Genomic DNA, 13,161 nt, shown 5'->3' on the forward strand with positions numbered 1-13,161 from the left:
ATGTGTGCGGAGTTTGCATGTTCTCCCCATGTCGTCGTGGGGTTTCCTCCGGGTACTCCGGTTTCCCCCCACAGTCCAAAAACGTGCTGAGGCTAATTGGACTTGCTAAATTGTCCGTAGGAATGCATGTGAGAGTGAATGGTGTGTGAGTGTGCCCTGCGATGGGCTGGCCCTCTATCCTGGGTTGTTCCCTGCCTCGTGCCCATTGCTTCTGGGATAGGCTCTGGACCCCCCGCAACCCAGTAGGACAAGCGGTTTGGAAAATGGATGGATATATTGATGCATTCCCGATAACTCAGAGCTTGAAAATTTTCAACGACTTTTTAAAAATGTATTAGTGGAGTGGTGGGGATCAAAGGCTTAACATAGTCTTGGTTGCTGACAGTAGTGTGTTATACCACATGAAAGCAATTGCAGGTAATTGCAATCCATGGCCTGATATCACTCGAGAAGATCTGTTGGTAATCCATCTGCAATATCCACTTTATATATGTATGTATGTATGTATGTATATATATAAATTATGTAACTTTATTTCCACTTGGTGCAATGACTGTATATGTATCATTCATCTATGCCACTACCCACATCACATGTGCAATATCTGTAATTGTATGCACAATGTCTTTCTATTTTATATTTTATTTTAGGCTGTTGCAACAAGGAAATTTCCCTGATGTGGAATTAACGTTATCTTATCCTCCATCTACGTGACTGCATAGTTAGGTGTTATGGCAGGGCAAAGGACAGACAATCCACACTGTGGCTCACAGAGACACAACTTTATCAACTCAGAGAGAAGACAAGAAACAAAAGGACCACAAGGGGTCAAAAACAAAGTAGGTAAAAGACAAAAACTAAGGCAGAGAGCAACACAGGAACAACCATAGTAGAACAGTAGCCAACACACGGCAACAGCTACAAACACCCAATGACCAACTGAGGAAATCGGGCAAGGGCAGGTACATCTATACACACATAATGAGGTTTTTAGCAATGGACAGGTGTGACCTATTACAGAACACTAATGATTACAAAGTTTATGGTTATATTGGATATCCCATCCAGGCAAATATTAAAGGGTATAATGGCAGTAAAATGTGATTGGGGGGGGAGAGCAAAGAAAGAGGTGAAAAAGGCCAAAGCAGTAAGTCTAACATTTGACATGTGGACATTCATACATCTGGATGCTTGTTTAACAGTCATTCTGTAAATGACGTGACATAGCTGTCTGCTGTATTATTGGGAGCAGAGAAACAGAAAACATAGCTGCAGTCAAGGCAACCTTGCTGGAGGAGTGCAGAATACAAAATGAAGTCTGGTGCCTTGAGTCTGATGCTGCACCAGGTATGATTGCCTGTATGAACAATTTTAAACCTTTACTGCATTGCACATGCACTAAATTTCGTTATGAAGAAGGTCACTGGTCGGACACAAGGACCTGACAATATCAGATCCAAGGCTGGACAGATTGCGAACTTCTTCAGAACTAGTACAACTGCTTGAAAAAGGCTCTGCTAAATTCAGCAGCAGATGGGGCAGACCCACTCTCACATTGATTCAGGAAGTGGAAACCCACTGGAATAGTACCTATCCCATGCCACAACGATCACATGATCAAAGGGAGCCAGTTGGTGCTGCTTTGGTCACTCTGAAGACAGAGTTTACAACCTTGACCTCAGATGAATATGTCGATTCGTGAATGTCTTGGTGATTTGTGTCATTTCAATGAGGCAACTGTTGAACTTTCTGAAGAGAGAAAAGTATCAGGATCCAAGGTAATTCCTCTCGTCCACATGCTTAGGCATGCTTTGAATCTGAAACTGTCCCAGATTTAAAATGTCAAGGCCTTGTTGTGCAAGAAACTCTTAAAGATGCTCACTGAAAGGTTGCCAGTCTATAAAATCATGAGCATTATGACACTGGCCACACTGCTGGACCCAAGGTATAAAACTGCAGGTTTCTATAACCAATCTAATGCTCTGGCTGCTGTGAAACGCCTTACAGCAGAGTGAGTGTACATCATAAGATTATAGGAAGGCCAGCAGAACCCATCCACACCGACATACATCCAGCCAGCAGAACCGGAGCATGCAGGAACCTCATTTGGTACTGCAATGTACATTAGTACTGTTGCGACCTTTCACATTTTAATGATATTGTTCAATTAAGAACATTACAAAATGCATAGTGTATATAATCATTCATGCTTTGTTGTTTTAGCGGAGCTCCACCCAAATAAGTCACTTTGGCCAGCCTCCACGGTTCTTCCTTATAATCTTATCTTCTCTCCACAGTGTATGCTGAGATTCTCAAAAGGGATGGAATCTATGTGTAGTTTGTGGATGTGGTTCAGGGTCTGCAGGTCAGCTTTTTGAAAGGGGCCTTTATACCCAATCCGCTGCAAGTACTCTGCCACATTAATCCTATCCCGTGAAAGACAAGAAAGTATGTGAATAAATTTTTACTTATAAAGCACATTTAAAAACAACCGGTGTTTACAAATGGGCTGTATAATATTTACAAATAATATTATTGACATGAAATTACAGACATGAAACTCAGTTGCATAATAACAGTTCCAGTCCAACATCAATTCCATGTGTAAGAGAAGGAAGAGAAGAAAACAGTAGACAACAAAATACTGTTAATCTGGACTGAATGCCAGTCTGAACAAGTGGGATTTCAGTCCAGATTTAAAAACAGTAATTGAGGGGGAGGACCCGATGTTGAATGGGAGGCTATTCCCCAGACAAGGTGCATATATGAAAAGGCACGGTCTCCCTTCAGCTTCGGCTCATGGAACAAATAGCAGTTTATTAGGTGACCTCACCTGCCTGGGAACAGTGTGGTAATGAAGAATATCAGTGACACGGGATGGGGCCTGCTTGTTTAACACTGTAAAAGCAAAAGAATTTTAAACTGGATCCTGTATTGCACTGGAAACCAGTGAATTACAGTAATCTAACTGGAATGAGATCAGTGAATGAATGACTTTTTCAAGGTCTGGGAGAGACAGAAAATTGTTTGACTTTCAAAATGTTTCTGAGATGATAGAAGCCTAATTTACAAAATTGATGTACGGAGCAAACCTAAGATCACGGTTGTGATTTGATGGTCCAAATAAAATAATTTAAGGCTTATTTTCATATAGTGGAAGAACATATTGAGCCATCCAGACTGGCAAATAATCTTGCCAAGTGGGAGCATGTACAAATGCAGGATGGCAGAGATTTTATTGGCTCAAAATGAGGCGGAGCTGGCACCATCTTAGTCATGTGCACGCACGTACGTGCACGAGTACTGTGCCTCCAACTGGCTAAAACAGGCACTTTTTACAAACATATTTTGTTCTAATATTTATATAATTAAAGAAAATGACAATTATGGGTTGCACCAACGTGGATTAAATTAATCCTGGTTTAGACTTAATCTATGGTTAGTGAATCTAGGTTTAAACTGGTTTTTAATTAATGGGAGATGCGTTTCACATCTTAAATTTCACCCTAAATTAGTTAAACCAGTTTAAACTATGATTAATATCGGATTAATTTAGCTTCAGTGTCCGCCATGATGGATTCCGAGGAAATGTGAACAAATTCGTGATGCATCCTAGGCTAAATAAACATGGTCCTAAATAAAGTTCACGCAAATGTCTCGAACTATTTTTTTGGTTGTTTGTTTTTTTTTAATAAAATCTTTTTTTTATTTTTTTACCGCTGGCGTTAACTTTGCGCTCCGTCTGATATATTGTTTTGTCACCTATTTTTTTAGGTATTGAGGGATCGATCGCGATCAAAATGCGACACATTCCCAGCTAACATTTAACGTTGGCCCAACGTTGGTAGAACGTCGGACATAACGTCAATAGCAGACGTTGGCCGGACGTGCATCTGCACATCGGGTTTACGTCAACTCGACGTCTGCAGCGAACGTTGTCCCAGAATAGTGGATGCCAACAGGACCAAATAATGTATCAACGCCTTTTTTAGTTATAAATGTGACCCATCACAACAAAGCCGGCCATAAGTCGCCCTGAACTTGACCAGGTTAATATGGACTCGTCGTTCATTTCCCTTTTGTAAGCTTATTGTGAAATAAGAGTGCAACAGATTAACTCGGATTTCACAAATTACTGTCCAGTTGAGTTGACGAAAACCCGACGTCTGCTAATGACGTTGGGCCGACGTTATGTCCGACGTTCTACCAACGTTGGGCCAACGTTAAATGTTAGCTGGGAAGCTGTCATGGTTGTGGTATACTGTACATTCTGGACGTTGGCTGCACGTCTGGACAACGTCCGGGACTGACCATGAGTTAGTCAATATCCGACGTCGTCGGGACATGAAGCCAACGAAGAAAAGGGATTGTTATGGAATCATTTAAACTTTTTCTGTGGAGGTATAGGTTGTACAGTTCATCTTGATCTGAAAAGAAATCCGTATAAATTCGATCTTGGACATAGAGTAAAGGTCTATGAGACGTCTGCCAGACGTTACGCCGACGAAAAATTTGGACGACATCAAGTGTATTTCATCGATTCAGAAAGAAAGGAAATTAGCCTATTAAAAGGCAGTTAGTGTATCTAACAAACAATAATATCCAAAAATGTTATTTTCATTATGTAGACCATTAGGCCACTTTTTTTTAAGTGGCCTTATGTTGGCCAGATGTTGTGTCGACGTCCGCTTTTGACCATCGACATAACGACCAACAGCCGACGTCGGCCCAACGAACTAATGCTAGCTGGGTTGTTATTTATATTTTACTTATATGACCTGCACCATGTTCATGATTCAAATTAGATTTACCCATCAATGTTTTGTTTTCCATAAAAAAAATTGTGTAACGTTATCCTGCTAATAGGCGCTGGCAAATTACATTGCCGGCACCGGCGATATTACATAAAATAATATTAGTTAGCGATCGAATTATCCATTGCAGACACGAGCAAAAAACGTATTAATTTATACATTAAATGTAATGGTGGTACAAAAATAATTCCGTCTGCTTTTACACTTAAGTGTAACTTCCAGGTTTTGCGCCAGTGCTTGCGGTCAACCAAACAGTAAGCTATTGCGGTGCGAAAGCGACTATTTCTGCAAAACTCCAAAAAGATCCACGTCAACCATCTGATGATTCCCTAAGCATAAAAATGCAAAGTTACTGGGAGCTGGATAAGTCCAGATACAACGGAGTTCCTCTCATTTCCATGCATGATAGCTGGTCCAACCTTTCCACTGAGAGGTATACGATACACTCTTTTGTAAATCGATATCGCTTGGAGAACTCAATATTGCTTAAAAAATATCAATTGGGTTTATCCTGTCTCCAATTTTCCTACATGGGAAACTTTATTCTGATCCCACCCAACAAAGAAATGCTGTCATGTTTGCAATAAAACTAAAACAGACCTAACATAAAACTCCTCGAGGGGTGGTTTAAATATGACTGCTAATCCAGTTTTACACTTGATTTAATGTCACTGGTGCAACAAACTTGAATTTAATCTAGGTTTAAGTGGAAATTAAACTAGCATTAACAAAGGTTTAGATTTAACCAAGATAAATTGTAAAATAATTTAAACTAGGTTTAAACTTTGGTGCAACGGGATTAGTAGATAAATCTTGATTAATTCCAGTTTAAAAGTTAAGCCATGTTGGGGCAACAAAGTCATAGTGTTTTCAAGCAGCTTATCCTCTCCACCACCAGTCTCCTCCACTTCTTGTGGTTGTGCACTGCTTTCAGACCTGAGACATTTACTGCATCTCGTCAATAACATAAATTATTACTTTTTAACTGCCTATCACCTTTCTCCTCCTTGCAAGAGAAATTTACTTATTGTAACACTGTTGTGCACCATAGTTTTGTCAAGATTTAAAAACACAAAATTTAAGAGAGCCGGCCACTTTATAATTCTCTATGCAAGAACAGCTACTAATTCTTAAACAGACGACTGAATGTTAAAATCTCCAAAAATTAGTATTCTTCTTGTAGTAGGCAAAACTGATTATAGAAAATCAGATAGTCAGCTAAAAGTTCCTTATTAGCTTTAGGAGGTTTATACACTACAACACAGAGCAATGGATTGCAACCGTTAGAGTTAAACACCTATGCTTCAAAACTCAAATACTTCTCAACAGTCAATGTCCGACATTTAAAATGACTTTCAAAAACAACTGTGATGCTGCCTCCTCATGGAGACATCACTCACTACGGTCAGACCATACACTTGAGATAGACAAGATACCTGCAGGGTGTCTTAATCTGAGTCTCAAAACTTGCTCTTTGAAAGGAGAGACGTCAGACACCATTGGGAGGAGTGGATCCGCCACAGCAACAGCTACTCCCTGAGTATGGCAGCCATCAGACTGACTGTATCCACCTACAGAGATCACAAAGCTCCCACGACAGCTGAGGAAAATGGTCATCATGCAGGAGAGACAAGATATTCCACACGCCTGCCTACCACGGCTGCCAATCCAGCCACCAACCCCCCAAATTTTCCCTGCAAATTGGAGGGCCACTTGCTGGGCTGGATGCAGGTTAACATCAAAACCCAGGACAAATTATAGAGCACATAAATTTCAATAAATACTGCAGCTCATTCATTTGCCATTTGCAGTTCGGAGGGAGACAGTCCACAAAAATTAGCCATAAACAACGATAGAAGGAAGATCAAAAACTACAGTGTATGTATTGTATGTACATATATTTATGTGGGTGTCAGCGTCAGCACCTGCCCTACCCTACCCTTCATGTCTCTTCCCTGTTAGACCAGCAGGTGTCGCTAGCCATCCTGTCCTGTCACTCCTCAGCAAACCCTTGTGTGCTTTTTTGTGTTTCCCTGACTGCCTTATAGCTCAGTGAGCTGAGTCCTGCTGATGAGAAGTTTGAGGCTGACTGTAGGCCAGCCTCATCTGTTTATTTTTATGTCTTGTATTTTGTTTCTCAGTGTTTATTTTCCATATTTCCTGTCCTAGGTTGTGCTTGTGTTCTGATCTGTTCCTTTCTGGTTCTGTTTACTTATCCTTGCGTTTTGTTCCTAGTGTTTAACTCCCAGTTTTTGGTATTTGTAAAGTTCCCTAGTTTCTGTGCTGTATTGTTATTAATTCCACCTGTTGCCCATTTCCTTGTGCCATTGTTTGTTGATTGGTTAATTGATTGTCTAACACCTGTTCCTTGTTTGCCCCAGTTTTCTGTGTATTTAAGTACCTGCCCTGCTCTATTCTCCAGTGAGCCATTGTATTATGTGTTGTAGATGGTGCCCAGTGAATCTCACCGGCTAGTTGGTGCCCAGTGAATCTCACCGGCTAGTTGGTGCCCAGTGAATCTCACCGGCTAGTTGGTGCCCAGTGAATCTCACCGGCTAGTTGGTGCCCAGTGAATCTCACCGTCTAGATGGTGCCCAGTGAATCTCACCGTCTAGATGGTGCCCAGTGAATCTCACCGTCTAGATGGTGCCCAGTGAATCTCACCGTCTAGATGGTGCCCAGTGAATCTCACCGTCTAGATGGTGCCCAGTGCTTCCCTGCCCAGTTTCCTTTTTAGCTTGGTTCATAGTTCTGTTTGTAGTGTTTTTTTCCGTCTTTGGTCCTCGTGGTTCTGTTATTTTTGTGATTGGTCCCCAGTGTGTTTCAGTTTCCCTGATAAACCCCTGTTGTCTCTTAAAGCCGCGAGTGAATCGTCACCCTCGTTTCTGCCTGCGCCTTGCTGCACCGCTGTAACAGTGGGTGGAGATGCCTGGATTTTGCCAGCTTTACAGTCACTCCTTGCTCTGTAGGTAAATTCATGGCCATGACTCAGAACCTGTTTTCCTTTTTACATGAATGGCATCACCAACCCCAGCCAAAGACTTTTTTTATTCACCTTTTGCGTGTTATTTTCTAGAAGAGGATTATGTAAAGGCGATGAACACATATTTGTGAATATTTTGTTAATATTAAAATGTCTGTTCGACAAATGCAGTAATGAGGTGGTGCATTTGCTCAAGAAGCAGCTGGGTTTTGCAAGTCTGCAGATGTTTTTCAGCTTGGGGTGGCACAGTGGACTTACAGAACATGGTGTTCAAACCACCTGGCCTTCTCTCATCTCTGCTGCCACTATGCCTGGGTCCGCTGAGCACCACATCGGTGTCAGAAGATGCTAGAAGTGGTGCTACTGGAATGGGTGCTCTTCAACATCATTTAGCAAGCCCACTGCAGCCTGTCAGACAGGAGGTGGCGGCGGTTTGATGGTGAGGCCGGATTGGGACTGCAGGTTTTGGGAGTTGCTGGGTCGCTGAGTCTATGACGAGCGGACACTGGGTGCACTTTCACCTGGAAGCCCAACCCAAAGCCACCACCAGATGAGATGGGAATGATGCAGTGACAGAGGTGTACTGCACGGGTCTGGGGTGGCACTCTCAAACCACCCCTGCTTGGTCCTCCGTCCAAGATGACTGTGACCAAAAAAAGAAAATGCTACTATGGACTCTGTCCACTCATCAACCAGCCAGGGCTCTCCGCTGGTTGGCTGTGAGGAGGTGTGCCACAGTTGGAATCCAGCAGGACTGGGAGCGACTGCGAGAGTCGGCAGAGCAGGAGCGGCAGAAATCGGAATAACTGCACGATGAGCTGGCCAGCTGGGAGCAGAACCGCCGGAATCAGCCGGCCTAGGCTGTGGAGATGCCTGCACTTGGCTGAGAGGAGGTGTATTGTGCCTTAGAGGCCCAGCTGACCCAGGAGTCCTGAGAACTAGACAAGGATGAGGAGTGGCTGCGCCAGCCCTTGGAGCAAGGAGCTGGTCTGTTGGGAGTACTAGTGCGGCCGCCAGGAGCAGGAGGCCGAGGCTGCACTGCTCAACCGTGTTTCTTGCTCTGGATGCCCAGATGGCGAGGGAGCACCATGAGCTGGAGGAGCAGCAAGGCCAGTACCAGCAGGACCTGAAGCTGGATCCCCTCAACATCGTTCGGCAAAATTGTTTGATCTGTACTGGGATCAGGAGGGGCAGCAGGTTCCTGCTGCTGTGATGCCTGGATCTGCCGAGCACCACAATATCTTGTATCTATAAATCTAACTTCTATCATTATTGACTTCATGGGGCCCCTAGTCTTTGGGGGCCCCAGGAGGCTGCCTACCCTTGCTTTATGATAAGTCTGCCCCTAGGTCGAGGCAGATGGTTTAGAGCGCTGAAGGATTATGGGACTGCATGGTGCCACCATACTCTCAGGAAAGCATTTGCAGTCTAATAGTACCCCTCCCCCCCCCCCCATAGAAAGTCCATTCAGAGCCTTTTCACAGCCTGTCTGCATCCAGCAAGGACCTTCCTGTGGTGCCACACCCACCCAATGGCTTTTCCCTTAAAAGGAAATGTCATGAATTTTTTTCTAAATGTTTGAAAAATTATACATTTGACTCAAGTTTTTTCAATCACCATTTCTCTCTATATTGTTCCATCTGTTGTATACAGATGTCGTTAGAAAGTTATGCAGGTGCCAGTCAATCAGATTTCTACTGTCTGTAGAACTGGAGTCAGTTCTGTGTGTTTTAATTCATCAATATGCTTGTAAATATCGTTTCAGCAGAAGGGTGGCAGCTTCCGCCATCTGCAGACCAGAGTTTGAGTCTCTAGGTATGGAGTTTGCATGTTCTCTTATGTCCTCAGGGGGTTTCCTCTGAGTTCTCCGGTTTCCCTCCCACAGTCCAAAAACATGTTAAAGTGAACTGGAGTTGGCAAATTATGAACGGTATGTGTGCCCTGCACTGGGTTGACGCCTCATCCTGGATAATTCCCTGCCTCGTGCCCATGATTCCGCATAGGAAAAGTGGGTATGGAAAACAGATGAATGTTTCCGGGTAACGTCACCCTGATTCCCAAACATTTTCTGCGATACCATTAGAAAAGCACCAGATGGCAGTGTACTGATAGCTCTTAGCTCAGACATCTGGCTCTGCACGTGGGTAAAACTGTACATCTCATCTAAAGGGAAAATTAAGTAATATAATGCTTAGATATCATGAATACAGTGCCGATATCAGTGGTGATATCTGTGTAAAAGTCACTTGTGTACAAATTGAATAATGATACTTTATTAATCCCTGTGGGGAATTGTCTTTTTGCGTACCCCATCTTGCTCTCCGTGAGACACACTCACAAAAGAGCAAGTTTGGGGGAGGCAGTGCAGGGTCAGCTGGAGTGCAGTGCCCCTGGAGCCACTGGGGATTACGCACCTTACTCAAGGACCTAATGGCAGCACAGTCCCTGTGATTCAAACCAGAGCCCTTCTGATCACAGGCCTAGAGTCCTCTAAAAAAATGTCATTGATTTATTTAGCATAGGTGTTTAACATGGCGATTATTGTTAAGATCTTTCTAATCAGTTGTCCATTTGTGTCTGTTTACCAATCAAGCCAAAAAACTGTGGATATACATTTTGTTTTTGTTGACATTTTTATATGGTTAACATTACATTGTCATCTGTTTACTGGGAAAACATACCATACGGATTTCTCCTCATGACCTAAAGTAGAGGCTCTCAGTCCCCATGGTCCACAACCAGTATTTCACTGGACCACGGAATGTAGGGGGCAAATTTCACCAATTCCATCTCTCCTCCACCACCCATTTCGCCTGTCCATGAAGTTTTTGTATAACGTAAACTGGCTGTGAGAGCTGAACCTAAAGGATTTCATCTGGGTGACTGTGCTGTAAGTCTTTGGCAATAAGAGAGATATACCCCGTATCCAGACAAGTGTCTCACCTAGTAATTCCTTCAATTTTCCGACCCTGATTTTGGAAATAAAAACAAAAATGAGCAAGAAAAAAGACAGAAACCATGAATGAAAGGAGGAAAGAACTGTCTTTGTGTCTTACAAACAGGGGTGTATTAAGGCCACTGGCACCCTGGCAGGGGCCCTCAAATATGTAAAATTCTAAGGCTCTAAGGTGGTGAGGTTGCGGGGCTAAATGTTACTGTCGAGGAATCCCCTTAATCCCCCCCCTCCAGGAGCCCCCGAATTTCAAGCTACACCTCTGTTTAAAAACATTATTCATACTCAGCAGAATGACTGTACAGTATACAAGCACAAGGAAAACACAAGTTCTGGAAGAGCATGCTGCTGCTCGGTATGCTGCATAAACCTGTCTATCTGAGGAGGGAAGAAGAAGGGGAACCAGAGAGCCAGATCACTGGAATTCCCCAGTCCAGTCCATGGGGTCCCACAAGATGGTCCATGGTTTTGCTCCCTCCGAGCTCCTTGCCATTTTTGAGGGAGCAAAAACGTGGACTGTGTGTGGGTCCCCGAGGAATGGGTTGGGAAACACTGAAGTTAACAAAACAAAGGCCACACAAGTTATCTGTGGCAGCAACAACATCACACTGGTGGCTAGTGCATGTACTTTGTGCTATACTGAATGGTTCTTTCTGCAGTTGTCAGATGAGCCACGTCTGGGAATTTTATTGCAAAGAATGGAATCCATATCATGCCACATCAACGTTGCACATCTCAGACATGGAAAAACATGGTATGCATAAGGACAGGGTACAGTAAGAATAACAAATGACAAATGCTGTCACTTTGAGTCAGACCCTGCCCTTACTGCTCATCAGTTTCCTCCAGCACAGTGTCTACATTTTCGCTACAGGGAGCTAGAAGGGAGCAAAAATGTGGACTGCTGTGGGTCCCTGAGGACTGGCTTGAGAAACACTGCTCGGGTCTTTTGTGAGTGTATAATGTGTGCCTTTTTAAAATCCTTTTTACGAATACCATGAGTGCCTCACTATATCTAGATCAAGCCCAGGAAATGCAATGCCGTTAAAAAAAACTCAACCTTAAAACAGCCTCATTTATTAGAAAAGTTCTAACAATAGTCAGTCAATCCATCCATCTTCCAACCTCTTATCCTGGACAAGGCTGGTGGGGGGGGGGGGAGCTGGAGCTTTTCCCAGACAGGGGTATATCCTGGACAGGATGCCAGTTCCTTAAAGTAGTTTTTCCATTAAAGAGAATTCAGAAGCTGCAATTAAAGAACAGTGATACAGTAATGGCAAATGAAATTAAATTCTAATAATATGGACATGAATAACAAAAAGGGGGGAGCACAGTGGTTAGCACTGTCACCTCACACCTCTGGGACCTGGATTCAAGGCTCTGCCATGACTCTGGGTGTGTAGTCTGCATGTTTTCCCTGTGCTATTATGGGGTTTCCTCCAGATGGATGGATACCAAGAAGTAAAATCTATATCTTTGTTCATAACCACTTATTCAGTATACGGTTATTGTAAACCTGGAGTCTATCCCACAAGGCAGAGGACACCCTGCATGAATTGCTTTTAAAGAAGCCTTACAAATCAGGGAGTGTGTGGTTTTGTGCATGATGGATGCAAGCCCATGTCTGAAAGGTCTGAATCCTCTGCCTGGTAGAGTAATCATATCAACTCTGGGCCCTTAAGCAAGGCCTTTAACCCTAACTGTTCCCGGGGTGCTTGATGCTGGCTCTGACCCCTAACTTTCATCTGTCCTTTTTAGACAAAAGCGTCCACTAACTAAATTCAAGTCCATTTTTCTTACTTGATCAAGGGCAGACACAAGTTCAGACTCTGCAGTAACTGTTAAAAGTCACTAGATGGCGTTTCGTGGCGTGTTTTATCTTCCAAAAATATTCGAATGCATCTCCAATGACGAATGTGTAACTACACAGATAACTGATATTTCAGCTCGAACCCCAATCTATTCTCATATATGCATGTAAATAATACATTGTAGCCCCTAAACAAAGCCCTACCCAAAACCAGACCAGAGAACATCTTTTTCAAAACAGAATGTGTGTGTCACGATGAAACTGACAGTGGTATTTAGGCAGGAGGTGAGGAGTGCTTCTTAAGAGTTTATATATTAACCAAAAAGATAAATACACTATACAGGAAATTAGTAACACATGTAACCAGGTGCAGTAAGTAATAAAACTCAGCTGTATGCATTTTTCCAGGAGACTAAGAAAAGTACTGCGTGGCTTAAAGATATTTTATTTTAGGGAGAAAAACACATTTTCCTCTATTGGTTCAAGTGAAGTTAACATTCAGATAGTCGGAAGGGGCACACACGTTGTTAGCTTTGTAACTTCTCCAAGCAGCGCTGCCCAGACGGAGGCAGGAGCACGTTTCCCGGTCCCACACGCAGCT

This window comes from Brienomyrus brachyistius, chromosome 11 (assembly GCF_023856365.1).
Source record: "Brienomyrus brachyistius isolate T26 chromosome 11, BBRACH_0.4, whole genome shotgun sequence".
NCBI classification, from domain to species: Eukaryota; Metazoa; Chordata; class Actinopteri; order Osteoglossiformes; family Mormyridae; genus Brienomyrus; species Brienomyrus brachyistius.